The 21,962-nt window shown below is 40.4% G+C and overlaps 1 pseudogene; it reads left to right on the forward strand.

Moving 5' to 3' along the window:
* Positions 1 to 10,457: 10,457 nt before the first annotated feature.
* On the forward strand, positions 10,458 to 11,499 carry LOC136377086 (large ribosomal subunit protein uL3m pseudogene; annotated as a pseudogene).
* The last annotated feature ends 10,463 nt before the right edge of the window (positions 11,500 to 21,962 follow it).

Raw genomic sequence — 21,962 nt, forward strand, 5'->3', positions numbered from 1 at the left:
TTTCTCACACTAGGACACAAGCTCCTTGTAGCTTGTAGCTCTGGCATCACTTGAGCATTAGCCTCACCTGTATGTCCCAGGGAGCCCCATCATGTCCACATGTCCTGCAGCAGGCTGGAAAAGAAAGGTTAGAGAGAGAAGACACACCCTCTCCATGCCGTGACTTGGAATTATGTATATATTACATTCAAATACCATTCGACAGAACTTAGCCACATGTCACATTAGCTTGGGGGAGGCTGGAAGATGTGTCTTTTACAGAGCAAGCACAAACACAGGTAAAACACTGGGAAGAAGGAGGGAAAGCAACTAGCAGTCTTACCACAGAATCAATGGATGCCTGCTTTTAAAAATAACATTTTGTGAATAACATTCATTTCACTCTCAGAAGTATCCTAGCAGATTGGGAAAGAGGAAAGGTGAAAAATTAAAAAGTAGGCACAACTGCAACAAGATAGCTGCTGAGTCAGAAAGAGACAAGAGAGAAGAGAAAGTAGAGAAAAACAATGTACCCTCCTCCTCAAATGGCACGATCACTAGATGCCACTGACTGGCTAGGGGTTCATTTCTCTCTCATTAAGTTGGCCTTCTCGCCCTCAGCAAGAACTCCTTCCAAGTCACTTCAGCCTTATAATGGGATTCATATTTCTGATGTGTGTCAGAAATAAGAAACAACTCAGGACTGTCTAGTCAATAATGAGTCCAAGGAACTCGTTATCTCATCCATTAAGAGTTACCTTTTTTTCAAATACTATTTGGCCCAAATCTTATAGAGTAGCTCTATCTTCCCTTCTATTTAAGGGAGGAAAAGGACAGGGAATGGAAATATGGACTCACGGAAAGGCATAAGAAGAAATTATTAGTCCTTCCTGCCTATACCAACATGGTAAAATCTCAAATTCATCATGCTGAACAAAAGGAAATGGAGATAAAAGAGTATTTTTTTGTATGATTCCATCTAAATGAAGTTCTAGAATGGGCAAAAGTAATTTATAATGATAGAAAGAAGAAAAGCGGTTGTGTTGCCCTAAAGAAGAGGGAATTGACTAATCAGAGGCAAAAAGAAACATTTTGGATTTTATTTTTTATTGTGGTAAAGTACATATAAAACTTACCATGTAAACCATTTTTAAGGGTACAATTCTGTGACAGTAAGTGCATTCACATTGTTGTGCAGCCATCACCATCTTCCATCTGAGGAACAGTCTCATCGCCTTCAACTGAAGCTCTGTACCCATTAAACACTGACTCCCCAAACCCCCTCCCCCTAGCCCCTAATAACTACCACTCTACTTTATACCTCAATGAATTTGACTACTCCAGTTACCTCACATAAGTGGAATCATTCACTATTTGTCCATTTGTGATTGGCTTATTTCCCTTAGCATATCTTCAAAGACCATGCCATGTTGTAGCATGTATCAGAATTTCTTTCCTTTTTAAGGCTGAATAGCATTCCATTGCATATATATCCCACATTTTGTTTATCTAATCATCCATCAATGGACTTTTGGGATGCTTCTACCTTTTGGCTATTGTGAATAATGCTACTATCAACATGGGTATCCAAATATTTGTTCAAGATCCTGCTTTCACTTCTTTTGGGTACATACTCGGAAATAGAATGGCTGGATTAAATGGTTTAATTTTTTGAGAAACTGCTACAGCATTTTCCACAGCAGCCGTGCCATTTCATATTCCCACCAACAATGCACAGGGTTCCAATTTCTCTACATCCTTGCCAACACTTGTGATTTTCTTTTTAAAAATAATATCCATTCTAATAAATGTGAAGTGGTATCTCATTTTTTTTTCTTATTTTAGAGAGAGCAAGGAAGGGAGACAGACAGACTGAAACATAGATTTGCTGTTCCACTTATTTATGTATTCATTGGTTGATTCTTGTTTGTGTCCTGACCAAGGATTGAACCCAAAACACTGGCATATCAGAACAACACACTAACCAACTGAGCTACCCAGCTAGGGCCTTATTGTGTTCTTAATATGCATTTCCCTATTGATAAATGATGTTGAGCATTTTTCATTTGCTAATTGGCTACTTGTACGTCTTCTATGGAGAAATGTCTATTCAATTCCTTTGTCCATTTTGTAAACAATTTTTGTTGTTGAGTTGTAGGAGTTCTTTATGTATTTTGATAATTATCAATCCCTTCTCAGATATGTAACTTGAAAATATTTTCTTCCATTCTATGGGTTGCTTTTTCACTGGTGATATTCTCTGATGCACAAAAGTTTTAAATTTTGATGAACTACAACTTCTCTAGTTTTTCTTTTGTTGCCTGTGTTTTAATGTCATATCCAAAAAAAATCACTGCCAAATACAATATCATGAAGACATTCCCATGTTTGTTTGTTTTTTCTGAATTGTATAGGTTTAGCTCTTCTGTTTAGGTCTTTGACCTATATTGACTTGATTTTTACATATGGTTTAAAGTAAGGATCCAAATTCAGTTTTTTGTATGTGGATATCCAGTTTTCCCAAAACCACTTATTAAGAAGACTATCCATTTACCATTTAATAATCTTGACACTGTTGTTGAAAATCATTTGACCATATATTTGAGAGTTTATTTCTGGGTTCTATTCTATTATTCCATTGGTCTGTATCTATGTCTTTATACCAGAACCACACTGTTTTGATTACTGTGGCTTTCTAGTTAAGTTTTTTTTTTAATTATTGAGATGCACGGAGGCAGACAGATAGACTCCCACATGCGCCCTGACTGGGATCCACCCAACAAACCCCCTACAGGGTGATGCTCTGCCCATATGGAGCCACTGCTCTGTTGCTTGGCAACTGAGCAATGGAGCCATTCTCAGCGCCCACCCAGGGCCAACTTGCTTGAACCTTTCGAGCCATGGCTGCAGGATGAGAAAAGAGAGAGAGAAGGGGAGGAGTGGAGAAGCTGATGGTGGCTTCTCCTGTGTGTCCTGGCTGGGAATCGAATCTGGGACTTCCACATTAGGCTGATGCTCTACCTCTGGGCCAACCAGCAAGAGCCTGTGTAGCAAGTTTTGGAAATCAGGAATTGTGAGACCTCCAACTTCTTTCTTTTTCAGGATTGTTTTGCCTATTTAGGGTCCCTCTATATAAATTTTAGTATGGATTTTTCTATATCTGCAAACATTTTTTTTAAGATTTTGATATCAATTACATTAAATCTGCAGATCACTTTGGGTAGTGTTAACATCTTAAATAAAGTTTTTGATGATGGACAAATTCTATATCTTGATTGTGGTGATACACAAGTGATATAGTTTCCAAAATTCATAGAACTATATACTTAAAATGAGGATATTTTATTGCATGTCAATTGTATCTCAATAAATTGATTTAAAATGTTTAAAAGATACTATAGACTAGGTACTGGAGAAGCCTATGTCAATGGACACGGGGGGGGGGGGAATGGGACCTCAAGAAAAGCAAGTTTTTGAACTTTTTGAACCTGTTCTTCTGTCTGGCCAAAGGGTCTGGAAAGGAGAAGCCTAACAAGACAGAAAGCGGAACACTGGGTCACAAGCCATTAGGCCTCCGCCTGTGGAACCAATATAACTTATATCTTCTCTTGATTTTTTTTTAATATTGTGTTCTCTGAATTTATTCTAGCTTTTCAACTGCCTCTTCTAACTCTGTCTTATGCCTTATTATCTTCTCCTAATTATCAGCAGGCTTCAGCCTCACTTAAATAAAATAACCTGGTATGCCAAGTGACTATTCAACCATCCAGACCCGTATCCAAACCCACCGCAGGCTATGAATTACCCTGCATCTTCAGTCCTCCTTACTTTTGCTCATGTAGTTCAACCTGAAATATATTTCTCCATCTGTCAAAATCCTTGTTAGCCTTCAAGTCCCAGCTGAAGGGTTCTGTAAAGCTTTCCCAAATCCCCCAGTCAGAATAAATGATCCTTCCTCTGATCTGAGCTTGTTTTATTATGTCCCCTGCACTAAAAGCCAAGGTCCTTTGGCCTAAGAATGGACTCTGTTTCTTTTATATATACCACCTCCAATGCCCTAGATAAACTTGATGAATGAATGAATGAATGAGTAATTTGGTCTTCAAATTATAGGAGATTCCTATAATTTTGTAAAGCTCCTATGGTTTAAGAAGACACATGAAACATGGGAGAAAAGTGTGGCTCATAAATATGTGCACAGGGCTGTGGTGGTGAGGAAAGCCCAAATGTACATGTGAGGTGTAGATCTCGATCAAGATATGTTCATGGAAGGAAACCTGGAGTTCTGTTGGGAAGGGGTTCGATAAGTGTGTTGGTAAGGGTGTTGGAACAATAAGTGGAGATAAAAGTAAAAGATTAGGAATGATTGATATACCAAAAAATTGAGGGGGAGACATGGGACAATGAGGAGTGACCATCCTTGTGGGCAGTCCTGACCTTTAGAATAGGCAGAGGTTTTCATTCCTATGCCCACCCCACCCCCAGTCATACATTCTTTAGCTATTTTTATTTTATCATTGCTTCATTCCATTGTTTCTTGAAGATTTCTTCAGAAAATGAAAATATCCTTGGGAAGCATTTAGCGCTAATCATTTGACATTTTAGTTACCAATTAAGCCAGTATGTAAATGCTGAACCCTTAAGAAAATGCAGTGTGGCGTTTCTTTCTACATGGCAACTTGGTTAAACCATAGTCCCTGGTTATTTAATCAAACACTTATTGAAGTGTTATAGTAAGGGTATTTTTGTAGATGTAAAGTAAATGCATAATCAATCAACTTTAAGGAAGAGAGAGTATCCTAAATAATTTAGGTGGGACTGGTTCAATCATTAAAAGGTTTTCAGAGCAGAACTGAGGATCTTGGAAGACGAAGAAATTCCTCTATGAATAACAGCTTCAGCTGGTGTCCAAGAGTCTCAATCTGCCCTTTCAGATGCCTACTCTATTGGTGTGTCTTGCCAGCTACCACAACTGTGTAAGCCCATTCTTAATACATGTCTCCTACTGGCTCCATGTCTCTGGTTGAACCCTAACTAAGAGTTGGGGGCAATCTTAGAGGCGAGGCAAGCAGAGGCTTGCATGAAGAAATAAAGGCAGAGGAGCAGGCAGCTAACAAAGTACCAATAGGGGAGTTAATCTGACAATTGTGCGTAAGGCAGGCTTTATTTGGGAAAATAATAGAAAGGACAGAAGAGACAGGAGCCAGAAGACACAGAGTGCAGAGTAAGAAAGGTAGAAGAAGTGGAGAGGCCGCACCACAAACTCACTCCTCATCAGCAGCTTTAGTTATTGGCAGCATTTGGGAGCACAGAGGGAGTACTGACTTTCCAATAGAACCTAGTATCTGCAGACGGCATGGAAGTTATCCCTCAGAACAGCACAAGCTCACTTTGGCTTCTCTGTGCATTTATATTCTTCTGTCCAACCAGAGAGGCAAATGCATACCTTTGCAACTAATGCTTCCAGACTCGACCACAAAGTCAAAGGCATCTGGGGGGGGGGGGGGGGGAGCAGAGAGGAAATTAGGTTCTTCATATACCTAGAGTGTTTTTCCAAATACCATGCATGAATTATTCTCCCAAATTTTTCAGAAACTAGTATTTATACTAAACTGTGTATTTGAGTAATTCAACAGTAAGAATACGATCTAAGGCCCTGGCCGGTTGGCTCAGTGGTAGAGCGTCGGCCTGGTGTGCAGGGGTCCCGGGTTCAATTCCCAGCCAGGGCACACAGGAGAAGCGCCCATCTGCTTCTCCACCCCTCCCCCTCTCCTTCCTCTCTGTCTCTCTCTTCCCCTCCCGCAGCGAGGCTCCATTGGAGCAAAGATGGCCTGGGCGCTGGGGATGGCTCCTCGGCCTCTGCCCCAGGCGCTAGAGTGGCTCTGGTCGTGACAGAGCGACGCCCCAGAGGGGCAGAGCATCGCCCCCTGGTGGGCAGAGCGTCGCCCCCTGGTGGGCGTGCCGGGTGGATCCCGGTGGGGCGCATGCAGGAGTCTGTCTGACTGTCTCTCCCCGTTTCCAGCTTCAGAAAAATACAAAAAAAAAAATTTTTTTTAAATGAATAATCTGACAATACCAAATGTTGGTGAAAATGAGTGATCTTTCACCCTTTTCTAAGGGAGTTATAAAATTATATAAGTATTTTTTTTACTTTTAGTCATTTATTTTTTAATTATAGTTGACATACAATATTATATTAGTTTTAGGTATAAAATCCAGTGATTAGACATTATATAACTTACTAAGTAATCATTCTGAGAAGTCTCATACCAATCTGACACCATACATAGTTATTAGAATATTATTGACTATATTCCTTATGTTGTATTTTACATCTCCATGACTATTCTGTAACAACCAACTTGTACTTCTTAATAATTCTTTTACCTTTTTCATCCATTCCCCCAACCCCCTTCCATCTGGCAACCATTAAAACCAATGTTTAGCACAGTGAATTAAACATTGACCTGGAATGCTGAGGTCTCGGGTTCAAAACCCCAAGGTTGCAGCAGTTTGAGTGTGGGCTCGCCAGCTTGAGTGTAGGGTTGCCAACTTGAGCAGGAGATCATCAACATGATCCCATGGTCACTGGCTAGAGCCCAAAGGCCACTGGCTTGAGCAAGGGGTCACTGACTTGGCTTGAGCCCCCTGGTCAAGGCACATATGAAAAGTAATCAATGAACAAGTAAAGTGCCACAACTACAAGTGATGCTTTTCATCTTCTCTCTCCCTTCCTGTCTGTTTCCTCCCCCCCCCCACCCAACCTCTTTCACTAAAAAAAAAAAAAAAAAGAAAGAAAGAAGAAGTGGTTAAAACAACAATATTTTTTAAAAAGACAACCTGATATTTACTGAGCACTTAGTACATGATAGGCCCTGTGTCATATGGTTAATCTCATTTAAGTCCCACCAGAATCATAGAAGTGATTATAACAGTAATATTGTCTTTCATTTTACAAATGGAGTAGAGCTCAGAGAGATTAGTAGCTTGCCCATGGTCACCCAGATAAATACATGATTGTATATGCATGGTTAATAGAAGTGATCTGTCTCCTTTATCTTTGGGTTTCCAATGTCTAGCACATACTGACTATATAAAGAATGAATGAACAAACTAATGAAAGGTGGAAGCACTTCCCTGTGTGACTTCAAACAATATACTACTATCTCTATTCTGCATTAACTCTACCTCATCTTTAAGACACAAATTTGTAATTCAAGTTTATGTTAGGTTTTACATATAGACATTTATCTTTGACAAACTAGTATAATTTTTCTATCAAAATTCTGAAATGCTAGCAGAATTCCTAAGATGAACTGATTAAAAATGAAACAAACACAAATGTAATAATTATACTTGGAGTCAGTTATTAGTGTCCTACTCTCTCAGCTGGGTAAATGCACATGATAGTAGCTGCTATAACAGATATACCCTAGAACCTACAACTCTTAACTAATTGTTTATTTCTCCTTTAACATACAGTCCCATGAAGGTTAGCAGGTTGTATGGGGCTCTGCTTTACACAGTCAATCAGGAGCCCAATCTCCTTCTATTTTGTGTTTGTACTTTACTCTAGGTTCTCAGAGTTTTCTCCATTTACCTGATAGTTTGGGAGAGAAAGTGAAGATTACTTGTATCAACAGTTTCTATGGGGCAGACCTAGAAATCAGCCAGAAGGCCTCACCTAAAAACAAGCTCTATGCCCCAATGAAGAAGAGGACAAGGATATTGACAAGAATGAACAGTGTATGTGGCAACACTGCAAACTGGGGGCCTCTCAAAACCTAACAAAAGAGAGATGTTAAGCCTACTATGACATCTAGAATATAATATAGCTGTTTAAACAGACCAGATATCTATTGACATAGTGAAAATACCAAGTAAAATTAAATTATAAAGAAGAAAATAATAGGCATAAATGGATCACAACTATGTAAAAAATACATATTTATTATTAATATTAGAAAAGATCACAATATTTTAATATCTAAGTTCAGTGCAAAGAGAGAGAGAGGAGTAAAGGAAGATAAACTTAGTCCATAATTGTACCTAATCTAAAATGAGAATAACAGGGGTCAGTCAGTGGTTCCTGTTCTGGTTACTGATTGCTTTGCAACAAACTAACTCCAAACCATTTTATGGGTCATGCATGAATTTATGCAGGACTCAGCTGGAGAAACCTGTCCCATAGGCATTGATGGAGAACACTTGGCATTCATCGGGGAAATGGAATGTTCTGGAGGTCCAACATGGTTTCATTCATATATCTAGTATCTTGGCCAGAAGGCTAAGCTAAGTGGGAATTGTTGACAAGAGCATCTATACATGGCTTCTCTAGCATGGTGGCCTCTGGGTAAATGGACTTATTATATAACATCAGGACTCTGAGTAAATGGAGGTAGTTACATATACATCAGACAAAATAGACTTTAAGTAGAAAACTGTCACAAGAGTAAAATAAAAGGATATAATATAATGAGAAAATATCAACTCACCAGGAAGATATAACAATTCTAAATATATATGCACCTAAGATCAGAGCACCTAAATATATTAAACTAACTGACAGAACTAAAGGGAGAAACAGATAGCAATACAGTAATAGCAGATGATTTTAGTTCCCCACCTTCCATAACAGAACATCTAGATAGAAGACCAACAAGGAAACAGAGAACTTGAATAACATCATAAGTCAAACTGACCTAACAGATACATACAGAACATTCTGCCAACAGCAGCAGAATACACATTCTTCTCAAGGACACACAGTTCTTTCCCCAGGAGAAATCACATGTTAGGTCACAAAACAAGTTCTAACAAGTTTAAAAAGACTGAAATCATACCAAGTATCTTTCTACCAGAATGGAATAAAACTGGAAATCAATAATAAAGGAAAACTGGGAAATTCACAAATTTGTGGAAATTAAACAACACATTCTTGAACAACCATTGGGTCAAAAAATAATTCAATAAAGAAAATTAGAAAGTACCTCAAGACAGACAAAAATGAAAACACAAACATTCCAATACTTATTCTATAATCAATACTTAGTACTAAAGCAGTAGTCAGAGGGCAGTAAATGCCTACATTAAAAAAAAAAAGAAAGATTGCACTGGCTGGTTGGCTCAGCGGTAGAGCATTGGCCCGGCATGTGAAAGTCCCAGGTTCAATTCCCAAGGGCACACAGAAGAAGTGACCATCTGCTCTCCACCTCTCCTCCTCACTCTCTTTCTCTTCCCATCCCGCAGCCATGGCTCAAATGGTTCAAGCAAGTTGGCCCTGGGCGCTGAGGATGTATCCATGGCCTCGCCTCAGGCACTAAAATAGCTCAGTTGCTGAGCAACAGAGCAGTGGCCCCAGATGGGCAGAGCATTGCCCCGTAGGGGGCTTGCCAGGTGGATCCCAGTAGGGGTACATGTGGGAGTCTGTCTTTCTGCCTCCCCACCACTCAATAAAAAAAGGAGAGAAGAAAGATCTCAAATATAACCTAATTTTACATCTCAAAGCTAGATAAAAATAAACTGGGCCCAAAATTAGCAAAAAGAGAGGAATAATGAAAATTAAAGCAGAGATAAATGAAACAGAAATAGAAAAGCAATAGAAGAAATCAACAAAACTAAAAGTAAATATTTTTAAAAGATAACTAAAACTGACAAACCCTTAATTAGATCAAGTTATAAACAGAACATTTAAATAAAATTAGAAATGAAAATTGATGCCACAGAAAAATTTTAAATATCATAAAAGGCTTCCATGAACACTTACACACCACCAAACTGCAGACACTAGAAGAAATAGATAAATTCCTAGAAGCATACAACCTACCAAGATTAATTCATGAAAAAATAGAAAGTCTAAAGAGATCTATAACTAGTATGGATATTAAGTCAGTTATCAAAACTTTTCCCAAGAAAGAAAATCCCAGGATCAGATGGCTACACTAGTGAATTTTACCAAATATTTAAAGAAGAATTAATGTCAAGCCTTTTCAAATTCTTACAAAAAATTAAGAAGGTACACATCTAAATTCTTTTATGAAGCAAGTATTATCTCAAAAACAAAGTCACCATGAGAAAACAAAATTACAGGTAATATCCCTGATAAACATAGATGCAAAAATTCTCAACAAAACACTGAATCCAACAGCACGTCAAAAAGATCACATATTGGCCCTGGCCGGTTAGCTCAGTGGTAGAGCGTCAGCCTGGCGTGCGGGAGTCCCGGGTTCGATTCCTGGCCAGGGCACACAGGAGAAGCGCCCATCTGCTTCTCCATCCCTCCCCCTCTCCTTCCTCTCTGTCTCTCTCTTTCCCTCCCGCAGCCAAGGCTCCATTGGAGCAAAGTTTGCCCGGGCGCTGAGGATGGCTCTGTGGCCTCTGCCTCAGGTGCTAGAATGGCTCTGATTGCGGCAGAGCGACGCCCCAGATGGACAGAGCATCGCCCCCTGGTGGGCATGCCGGTGGATCCCGGTCGGCACATGCAGGAGTCTGACTGCCTCCCCGTTTCCAACTTCAGAAAAATACAAAAAAAAAAAAAAAAGATCACATATTATCGTCAAGTAGGATTTATCCTTGTGATGCATGGTTCAACACATGAAAATCAATTAATATGATAAACTCCATTAACAGAATATAGAATAAAAATCACATGATCATCTCAATAGATGGAGAAAAATCATTAGACAAAATTCAACACCCTCTTATTATAAAACAAAAACTCTCAACAAAGTAGAAATAGAAGAAAATTGCCACACATTATAAAGGCCAACAAGAGCTTGCCAAAATTATGGAGAAATTGGAACTCTTGTTCAGTGTTGGTGGGAATGCCCAATGGTACAACTGCTACAGAAAACAAAATGGAGGTTTCTCAAAACAATTAAAAACAGAACTACCATATGATCCAGCAATCCAACTTAATAAATCTATATTGGAATTTTATTGAAAATGAATTGCCTCCAAAAAAGAATGTTAAAATCTTTCATGTAACAGATAATGTTGCAGTGAAGCCAGGATTCCTCTTTATGCTGCTCACTGTCACCCAAGGCAGTATGGGAATGTCACAGCAAAAAAACCCCACTATTGGTAAAGATTTTCAAGGCATCATGCAAAAACTGGCACTTAAAGGCCAGCCTGCTATTTATGGTCAAACGAAAACCCAGAGGAGACCTGGGGCTATTTCAACCAGTAATGCTGCCAAAGTCTGGCCTGGAACTCAAATGCCTGGGAAAATGAGAAGCATAACTAGGACAGTATACAGAATGAAAGTATAGACATAAAGGACAATATAATCTGTGTGAATGGCTCAATACCTGGATATAAAAATTGTTCAGTAACAATCAGAGATTCTAAACTGCCTGCATATAAAGATTTCTGTATAAACTTACCATTCCCTATATATTTTTCCTGATGGAGATGAAGAGGACCAACCAGAAGACTTCTATGATGAAAACATGTGTCAATCCAAAGTGCTTTCTATTTCATCTGCCTAACTTCACAGGACTTGGTAGAACCTCCTGTCGTCTGTGAACTTGGATAAGCCAAAACAGTAAGATAGATAATCAGGAACAATATTCTACTTTATTAGTCACAGTAATACCACACTTGTCATCTTTGTCAAGGGTATAACTATACCACTCATCTTTTAACTGAATTTTGTTAGAAAAATTACCACTTAAATCAGTTAAGTAAGTTGAATATGCCAAATTTAGATGGACTGGCAGGTTGCACATTAGCAAAATCTCTGTAATTTGTAGAGTTCATCTTTTTTCCTACAAATTTCACAACTTACCTTAAGGTATGTATAAATTTATCTTCTTTGTTTAAAAAAATAGGTAAATTCTAGCGATTTGCTGTGCAATGTTGTAACCTACAGTCAACAATACTACAACGTACACTTAAATTTTTCTTAAGAGGGTAAATCTCATGTTGTGTTCTTTCTACAATAAAATAAAATACAAAAATAACTGAATTATTAAAAGAATTCTAACAAGTATCAGGGTTTGCAAGGACACCAGAGAGTGGGACAGATACCTTGTTACAATCATCAGATACTGGATTTGGGGATTGAATCCCACATACTCTTCATGACGTTTGCTCAAAACCAAGAAGAGGAAGGAAATCTAGCAACAAAAAAAGAAATGTATGTAAATCAGACTTTTGGTCAGCCTTGTGGTTACATTACTCATGAGAGTGGAGCGATTCAATTCACAAACTTCCCTTTTGTAACAATACCAAGGAGCCAAGAACCAATGAATTTCCTCACTACAAGACAGTTAAGATTTTGATCTTCGTACGTAACACAATACAGTCACGCTTGGCCTTTCCATGGAAAAAAAGAAAAGGGAAACACTCAAAATCACAGCTGTTTTGAACCTACAGAATATTCCATACATACTCACATTCAATTTGTGCTCCTTGAAAAAATCAGTTTAGAGAGGCATAGAAATCTATAGCAAATAATAAAAGTGTTTCCCCTCTCCACTTGGATGTCACTTTGATATGTATCCTCCCAGTCTGGTGTACATGAAGACTGATCTACACTCACACACACACACACACACACACACACACACACACACACACACACACTTGAAATACATGGTATTAGCCTATCATTCTGAAATTTATTTTTCTTACTTAAAATTTGAGCCCTGGCCAGTTGGCTCAGCGGTAGAGCGTCGGCCTGGCGTGCAGGAGTCCCAGGTTCGATTCCCGGCCAGGGCACACAGGAGAAGCGCCCATCCGCTTCTCCACCCCTCCCCCTCTCCTTCCTCTCTGTCTCTCTCTTCCCCTCCCGCAGCCAAGGCTCCATTGGAGCAAAGATTGCCCGGGCGCTGAGGATGGCTCTGTGGTCTCTGCCTCAGGCGCTAGAATGGCTCTGGATGCAACAGAGTGACGCCCCAGAGGGGCAGAGCATCGCCTCCTGGTGGGCATGCCGGGTGGATCCTGGTTGGGCACATGCGGGAGTCTGTCTGACTGCCTCCCCGTTTCCAGCTTTGGAAAATGGAAAAAAAAAATTTGTACAGATGTGTCTTATTTTTTTTCTGTTGTCGGCATAGTACTATACATGACTATTTAAGCAATCACTCAATAAAAACGTTATAGTTTATTTTTTATATTTTAAAACTTTTTAATTTATAGAAGCAATACTTGCACATGTTTTTTAAATTCAAACTGAACAGAAGTGTCTAAAATGAGAAACAAAAATCATCCACCACCAATCCCCATCATTACTCACTCCTACACCCATTACTCATAGGTTTTATTAAGTTTCTGTTTTAAGTTCTACTGTTGATTGCCACTAAAATTGTATGTAATATATTTATACCTCTTTTTTTTACTTATCAACTGTAGATGGCATATCCTAACTCCTCGTCATTAAAAAATTTGGAATGTCTGGTTTAAATTAATAAATTCAACATATAGGTGACAATGAAATATGGCATTTGGCTGTTGAACAATATCAGTCTGCTCCCAATAATGAGTTATTTTTTGTGGTTGCTATAAATAACACTTTAGTTATAGAAATATAGTTTAGTAATAACTTGTATTTAGATACAGATAAATACCTCAGTTCATATCAATTAACTTTGTGCTGTCAAAAAACTTAGCTGCTGTCAACTAACTTTGTGACTATAAACATATTACTTAACCTCATGATGCCTTAGTTTCTTATCTCTTCAAATAGGAGTGATAACCATGTCACAGATGTGAAAGAAGATATAATAAATCATGCCTTTGAAAACAATTAGTGAACCACAGAGGGATTTCTCTTTAGCCGTCTCTGTCATTCCTGGAGCTGGTGCTGGCCTAACCAAGAATTGGACAGAGAGGTCAAACCTCAAAGTCAGGTATCATCAGGGCATCCTCCTGCTTCTCAACCTGTAAGAGATCTGATAGAATGGGGGTGCCAGCAGGAGTCTTAGCCAGTTCAGAGGTCCCAAAGCAAAACCAGAAACTGGAAACAGGAGAAACAGATGCCTCTTGCCATTGGTAGCAGCAACAGAGACACCACCATAGGCGCGCACACACACACACACACACACACACACACACACACACACACACACACACACCACCTGGAGAATTTAAGTGCCTGACCTGAAGACCTGAAGACAAGGTGTATGATTCAAGAAGCCCATCCGCCCATCCGATGTCTAAGTCTTTGAGAGTTTCCTGGAACTACAACCTCCGTTAGAAGAGCAGAAGGGGAGAGAGGAGCTCCTGGCTACACACAGGTAGATGCCATTGCCCTGGGTGACTACTATAGTCCAGGAGTGCATGAGCCATATGGGGGAGCCCAGACCCAGAAGCTTCTGGAGCCCTCACTCTGCTATCCTGAAGTGAGCTTTCACTCTCTAAAAATGGGCTCTTTTGCATTAACTCATCAGTAGACACATGAGGAAATGTTGTTTTGTAATTAATCTAAAAATGTTCATAAGAATACAGCTGCGAGCAGTCTCCTGTAAAGGATGGCACTTGACAGTTCTGGAGTGCACCTCATCTCTGTGAGTCAGTAAAGAGTCCAGTTTTGTCAGACTGCTGGCTTTTCTGGTTGTCATGGGATGATTAGGCTTTAACTGTGCTATGTGGATAATGGAGAGTTCCATTTGAAACAGGGCTGGATAGGGAAGCAAAGAGTGTGAGGTCTCTTTGAGATAAGAAATGAGAGAATAAACCATTCTCAGAGAAATTCCATCAAAAGTTAAATGCAAAGGAAGGAATCAGTTATGTGTTGGAAGCTGTGAGTATAAATTATGTGTTGGAAGCTGTGAGTAAACGAAGAGTTTGGGGGTGCTCAAAGATACTCTGGGAGTATACTTAGGGAGGTGGGACTTTATTGGAGTTGTAATTTAATAAGTGGAGATCAACTGTTTTGTAGAGAAAGATGTGGAAACAAATAGTTCAGTCATTTTTCATTATTAACAGAACAGTAATCTTATATGTATACACTGGTATGTTACAAAAATAATAGTAATTATAGTACTATAGTAATGAGGTGATGCTCTGGATTTAGATATAGATAAAATCCTACAAGAGCACTGGACTAGGAAACAGAATACTGAGCTTCTGTCTAGACTAGGGCAGCTCAGAGAAAACCTCTGTCTTTCTCAACAAAGTCTGAGAAATGAGAGCCTTGACAAGTTCTATAAGAAGTGGATGTCCTTGGTAGAAATGACCTCAGAACATGGAATCATTAAATCTGGAACCTAGAGCTAACTAACTCCTGTTGCTTGGATTCCAGATGTCCTCACTTATTTCAGTAAGGCTCTCTAAAGCACATCTACACTTACTTACATATACACACTACTCTGCTCTGCAATTAATAGGGGATCAGGAAACATGCAGATACTCCAGTACTTTCAGCCTTTTGTATAGTGCATTTTCACCAATGAAGTAAAAGTTGGTTTTGCATCTGATTTGCATAATCAAACTAGCTTTCCATGTTGTATTCCTGGTTAAGGTAACTTGAATATCCAGGACACTTATTTTACTTCTCTATATAAATTATAATTTTCTTTATATTTTTAAATTCTGTATTATGAAATTATCAAACACAGAAGTAGAGAAAATAGTATAATGAATATGTATAACATATATAATGGATAAAAATATCCATTAACCAGATTCAATCATTATCAAGATTTTCCCACACTAAAGATTTTGCCTCAACAAAAACTAAAATATGTCAAAGCAAATGCTAGTCCCAAACCATCTCAACCTCACTTATTTCAGGAAGGCTCTCTAAAACACATCTACACTTACTTACATATACACACTACTCTGCTTTGCAACTAATAGGGGATCAGGAAACATGCAGATACTCCAGTACTTACAGCCTTTTGTATAGTGCATTTTCACCAATGAAATAAAAGTTGGTTTTGCATCTGATTTGCATAATCAAACAACTTTCTTTGACTTGTCATTTGCTTTTCTGATGTTCTTGTTTAATAAAAATGCTTTTTTTGATCCCGGTCGGGTGCATGCGGGAGTCTGTCTGACTGTCTCTCCCCGTTTCCAGCTTCAGAAAAATACAAAAAAAATACCAAAAAAAAAAATGCTTTTTTTATTGCTTCATATTCATTTTGTAATATCCCCTAATTTTTGTGAGCAGTATATTAGTTTCTGTGAGCCAGGTTAAGAGGGGTCAAATGCATTCTCAGGGTGCCAACAAAATCGTTTCAGATTCTTGAAGCACAGTAAATTTCTGAGGCAAATGCCACTGTGAGAACTCTTCCAGTCACCAGGATCCCTTTGTCTGAACATGATTTTAATATATGAAGTACAACAGGCCCTGGCCGGTTGGCTCAGTGGTAGAGCATCAGCCTGGCGTGTAGGAGTCCCAGGTTCGATTCCCAGCCAGGGCACGCAGGAGAAGCGCCCATCTGCTTCTCCATCCCTCCCCCTCTCCTTCCTCTCTGTCTCTCTCTTCCCCTCCGGCAGCCAAAGCTCCATTGGAGCAAAGATGGCCCAGGCACTGAGGATGGCTCTGTGGCCTCTGCCTCAGGCACTAGAATGGCTCTGGTCGCAACAGAGCAACTCCCCAGATGGGCAGAGCATCGCCCCCTGGTGGGCATGCCGGGTGGATCCCGGTCGGGCACATGTGGGAGTCTGTCTGACTGCCTCCCCGTTTCCAACTTCAGAAAATACAAAAAAAAAAAAAGAATATATGAAGTACAACAATTCAGGACCCCTCACTTCTCATATATGTAAGTCTACACACACTTGTGTACACATGCACACACTATGCACACATGCACACACACACAACATAACTAAGTGAAGAAAACCCCTTCTGCACAGTAAAACAGTCTGTCACTGTAGCAATTCCAGCAGGCTATCCAGGTAAGTTGGGATGTTACCCACACAAAAACAAAATGCAAAGGTTGAACGTCTATGCTGACTTGGAAGAGAGTAAAATGAGAACATCAGAAAGCTAGAAAAGTACCAGCTGGTTGGCCCTGGCCGGTTGGCTCAGCGGTAGAGCGTCGGCCTGGCGTGCGGGGGACCCGGGTTCGATTCCCAACCAGGGCACATAGGAGAAGCGCCCATTTGCTTCTCCACCTCCCTCCCTCCTTCCTCTCTGTCTCTCTCTTCCCCTCCCGCAGCCAAGGCTCCATTGGAGCAAAGATGGCCCAGGCGCTGGGGATGGCTCCTTGGCCTCTGCCCCAGGCGCTAGAGTGGCTCTCGTCGTGGCAGAGCATCGCTCCCTGGTGGGCAGAGCGTCACCCCTGGTGGGCGTGCGGGTGGATCCCGGTCGGGCGCATGCGGGAGTCTGTCTGACTGTCTCTCCCTGTTTCCAGCTTCAGAAAAATACAAAAAAAAAAAAAAAAAAGTACCAGCTGGTCGGGAACTGAAACCATATGGCAAAATTCAGCGGGTTCCACATAATCACCTCGATTTTGGTATGAAAGAATTTTACTAATCTTCTCCTGCTTCCCCATCCTTCCACACCATACCTTATGTCCTCCTCCTGACCTATGGCCCAGGAAGTGACTTCATAGGAAGTTCTTCTCTTTTCCTTTCTTTTTCCCCATCTTCCCTAACTACACACTCCCTCTCCAAATGCCTCCTCCACTAACTCCCCAATGTCTTAATTTTAAACACTAGGGACACATTTCTTTGGCCTAACTTGGGTATAGTACATAGACTATTGTCTGGTATGCAGCCTCTGCTATTATTGAAATGGTTCTGTCCCATTCAAATGCACATGTTAGAATCCTAATGCCCAGTGTGATGGTGTTTGAAGATGGAGCCATTGGGAGATGATTAGGTCATGAGGGTGGATCCATCATAAATGAGATAAGTACCTTATAAAAGACTCCAAAGAGCTCCCTTCCACCACATGAGGACACAGTGAGAAGGTGCTGGTGAAGAATAAGGAAAACAGTTCTCACTAGAACATGACAATGCTGATGACTTGCTAAGACTACAGAACTGTGAGAAATAACTTTCTTTTGTTTATGTACCACCCAGTCTGTGGTACTTTGATAAAGCAGCCTGAACAGAAACAGACTAAGACAGCCTGTTAAGAAATATTGGTTGGATAGGTAGGTGAATGGATGAATGCATGGATGAATGGATGAGTGGTTTAAATGAAAAGGTAACAGTTCAAGACCTACCTGAGTTCTAATGGAATTCTGATATGACATTGAAGACCATTTGCCAGAGCAGGTAGCCAGGATGTTCACCCATATCAGAAATACCCCTACCCCCAACACCATCACCAACCACCAAGCACAAGAATAAGGAAAATGTCACAATGGAAAGATGATGGGCAGTTGGCTGGGACAATCCTGAATGCGGATCTTTATTCCACCAGTGTGTGTAAATTTGAACTAATCATTTTTAAAGTTTCATTTATCCCATATACAAAATGGGGATAACAAACGTCTGCTAGGCAGGGCTGTTAAAATGATTAAATTAAACAAAGTATGTAAGGTTCCCAGCACAGTGCTTGACACATACTGAGCTCAAAATACTGTAATTTTTATTATACAATAATATTTATTGTCATTAAGAAACCTCTGGAGAGAACCTGGGAAGTTATGCTTACTTGTGAAATGAGCAGGCTAAACACTTAAACAAAATTAACTTCAGAGAAGGATGGCAAAATGGTGTCTTTAAGGAGAAAAACTTGACAAATTAATCTAAATTTTAAGGAATTAAATAGCATGTAGATAAAAGGACACTGCTTAATATTATCTACCTTGAGACCTTAAGAAAACCTTTGACAGGTTTACAAAGAAAAGCTGAAATAAATGTTGCTTTAGATTGTACCGTTGTCTACGGCAATAAGGAACTAGCTCAGAAGGAAACACAACGGGTGGCACCTGTTCATTTCTGTTGGAGGAGAGAACTACAGGACCCCAGTACAGCTCCTGCGAAGGCAGCAGATGTATGAAGGGCGTGGTAGTCACATTTCTAATTCTGGGTATCTCCAAGGAAACATTGCAGTTCTTGGGAAGGTGGAGTCCTGTGTGATTAAGGAATCTGGGTAAGTGGTAGTCATGGAGTTGACATCAATGAGAAGAATGGGAAAAAGGGAACTAACATTAACAGTGACTGGGGGAAGCCATATGCCAGGCACATTATCTCATTTAATCCACCACGACTCAATTATAGTAGTTACTACCTCCATTCTACAGAGAAGGAAACTGAGGCTCAAAGAACTCATGTAATTCATCCAAATTTGCTCAGCTAGTAAGGGGATCAGGCTGTCATAGACAGTAATCCCCAGCCAATAAGCTGAAGTCTAGTGGCTCTAGTTCCTACATTCAACAAATGCCTAATGAGCATCTACTACACACTAGGCACAGGACCAGGTGCATGAGATACAATGGTCAACAAAGATATAGTCCCTCATTTTCACAGAATGTAGTGTAGACTCTAACAAGGGAATTAGAGGTAGCCATTAGTTAAACAATGCCACTAATGAAGAAAACATTACAAAGTAAGTTATGAGTGAATGTAACAAATGGACTCCTCTAGACTTGAGATATGATGGGTGCCATGGGGGAGTGGCTCTAGAATTAATTAGGTAAAGGATTGGTGAAGAAAAGCATTTCAAATGAGGTGGATTGCCCCAGACAAGGCAAATTCAGCGTGGCTACAGCTCAAGTTCAGAAGAGCGTGAAGACACAGTCAGAACTCTATTCTGAACAATACAAGGTCTTTTAACTGAAGCCACTGGGAGGCTTGGGAAGCCACTAGCAGAGCCCACTGATGGGTTGTGGGACCCCAGCTACACCCCACCTTTATGAAGACAGCTAGTTGGGCTGCTGAACTGTAGCTGCCTTCATACTATGTCGGGAAGCAGGAGCCTAAGCAAAGAGCCACCAGCCCCTGTGCTAGGAAGGGCTCACCAAGACATGTGCACAGATCTGGAGAGGGGAGTATGCAGTCAGATCTGAACATGTCCAGCCAAAGATGGGCATAGGTCAGCCAGCAATAGCCCTAGAGCCAAATCCACGTGTGACCGTTTCTGTGCAGCCCTCAAGCTAAGAGCGGCTTTCACATTTTTTTAATGGTTGGGGGAAAAAATCTAAAGGAGAGTAATATTTGTGACACATAAAAACTATATGGAATTCACCTTTCAGGGTCCATAAATAAAGTTTTATGGGAACAGAGCCATACGCATTATTTACTAGCATCTATGGTAGCTTTCATAACACAACAGCAGAGTTGAATAACTGAGCCTGACACCAGGGCATCGCTGTAAAGCCGATATTATTACTGGCCCCTTAGGGAAAAAGTTTGCTGGGCTAGTCAGAAGAGCCTATAAATCTGACCATGTGGTCAGACAACTGACAAATGAGTTTTAGTGGGAACAAGTACAAAGTAATGCACTTTGGGATAAAAATATCCAAACTATTTATAAAATGAAGACAGGGCTCTGAGCTGTGAGGTCACAACTCAGAACTAAGCACAACCAGGAGGACTAAAGACAGTTAGAGCAATATTGAATGAATTTCCTGCCCTGGACTATGAAAATCACTAACAAGTGGATGAAGTTGATTACATGCAGACTTCACCTGACGGGGCCTGGGAATGACTGCAGGAAGACTAGACTAAAATACAACTGAGAAAAAAGCTGTTATTTTGTGTTTTTACATAAAAACTATATATAGATAAAGATATCAACTGTCTCCATGAAACCCAGGGAAAAAATTAGTAATTGAGATTTAGAATTTGGGATGTGTATACAGGACTACTGGACTACTGAGGGATAGGGTATTGTCTACACATTGTCTTATTCAACACTCTAGCTTCAGTGCCTAGTTTCATTACTGAATACAAGCACTCAAATAATATCATAATTGTTGAAGAAAGAAGGAATTGGGGAAGTGAAGGAGGTGGGCAGGAGGAAGTTGGGCAGAATCTACAGGATTTGAACGCTGAACCCAAGTTGGCCAGATGATGAAGATGAGGAAGAGCACCTGAGCAGAGAAACTGAAGCAAAATAGCCCAGGGGAGGCCATGAGGCCTGCCGCAATGCCATTTAAAATTCCCAGGCACCTTTGCTCTAGTTCTAAGGTAACTTGGTTTCTCATATCACTGGTCCTGTGAGGAAAGGTGTATCCCACAGGGTAATTAATGTATCAACCACACAGTAATTTACTCCCTCTCTCGGGGCAATTTGGCATACACTGATTTCCACAGCCTAATCTTCAGGTGTAGTTTCTGTACCTGCAAAGCTACAGAACTCACCTGGGACCTCGGTGACTCTAACAGGGTTGTGGCCTTTAGAGCCTTACCTTGATATGGCTGGCCTCCCTCTTGGACACATCCGACCTCTTCCACTTCAATGTAATAGGAGTCACATCCAGAGAATTCCCTGAGAACACCCAGTCCAGTGTGCTGAGGGACCCAATAGGAACAAGGAGTCTTTCCCAGGAAAGACTCTCCCTGTCCAGCACAGACTCAGCCAGTATTAGGGTTCTAGAATCTATTCTTGTTGAAAGGTAAACTCATCCTAGTAAACTGAAAGTCCCATGTCCTGGAAAACCTTCTGTCCCTAGCAAACCAGGACAACTGGTTACTTGACAGGCAAGTTCCTCATTTACAATGGGTCCCTTATCCAACTATTCCCCAGATCTTACCTGGATCCACTCCAGAGTTTCTGCTGCCTCTTGCCCACCACTCAGAATAGTCAGAGTGGCTCATTCTGGGTCAGAGAGGGGACACAGGGGCTAGGCGAGTCACTGTTAGGACAGGGCTAGGACCAGAGGAGATCAGGAGACTGAGGAGGAGTTCCTAAGGAAAATCAGCTATTGGAGAGCTGGATCAGTCTCTTGTCTTTTATCTAGTGTCTGAGTGTGCTTCTATGCCTACAGTGAGGATTAAACAGTAGCTGGTATCAGGTAAAATTTTCAACATTTATAGCTTTTGTAGATAATGAAGAACTACTAAAGGGAAAGCTGCCTTAAACCCTATTTGCAAGTGAGCAGAATGTGACTTATTAAAATATAACAAAGAGGAGA

The sequence above is a fragment of the Saccopteryx leptura genome, chromosome 6 (assembly GCF_036850995.1).
Source record: "Saccopteryx leptura isolate mSacLep1 chromosome 6, mSacLep1_pri_phased_curated, whole genome shotgun sequence".
NCBI lineage: Eukaryota > Metazoa > Chordata > Mammalia > Chiroptera > Emballonuridae > Saccopteryx > Saccopteryx leptura.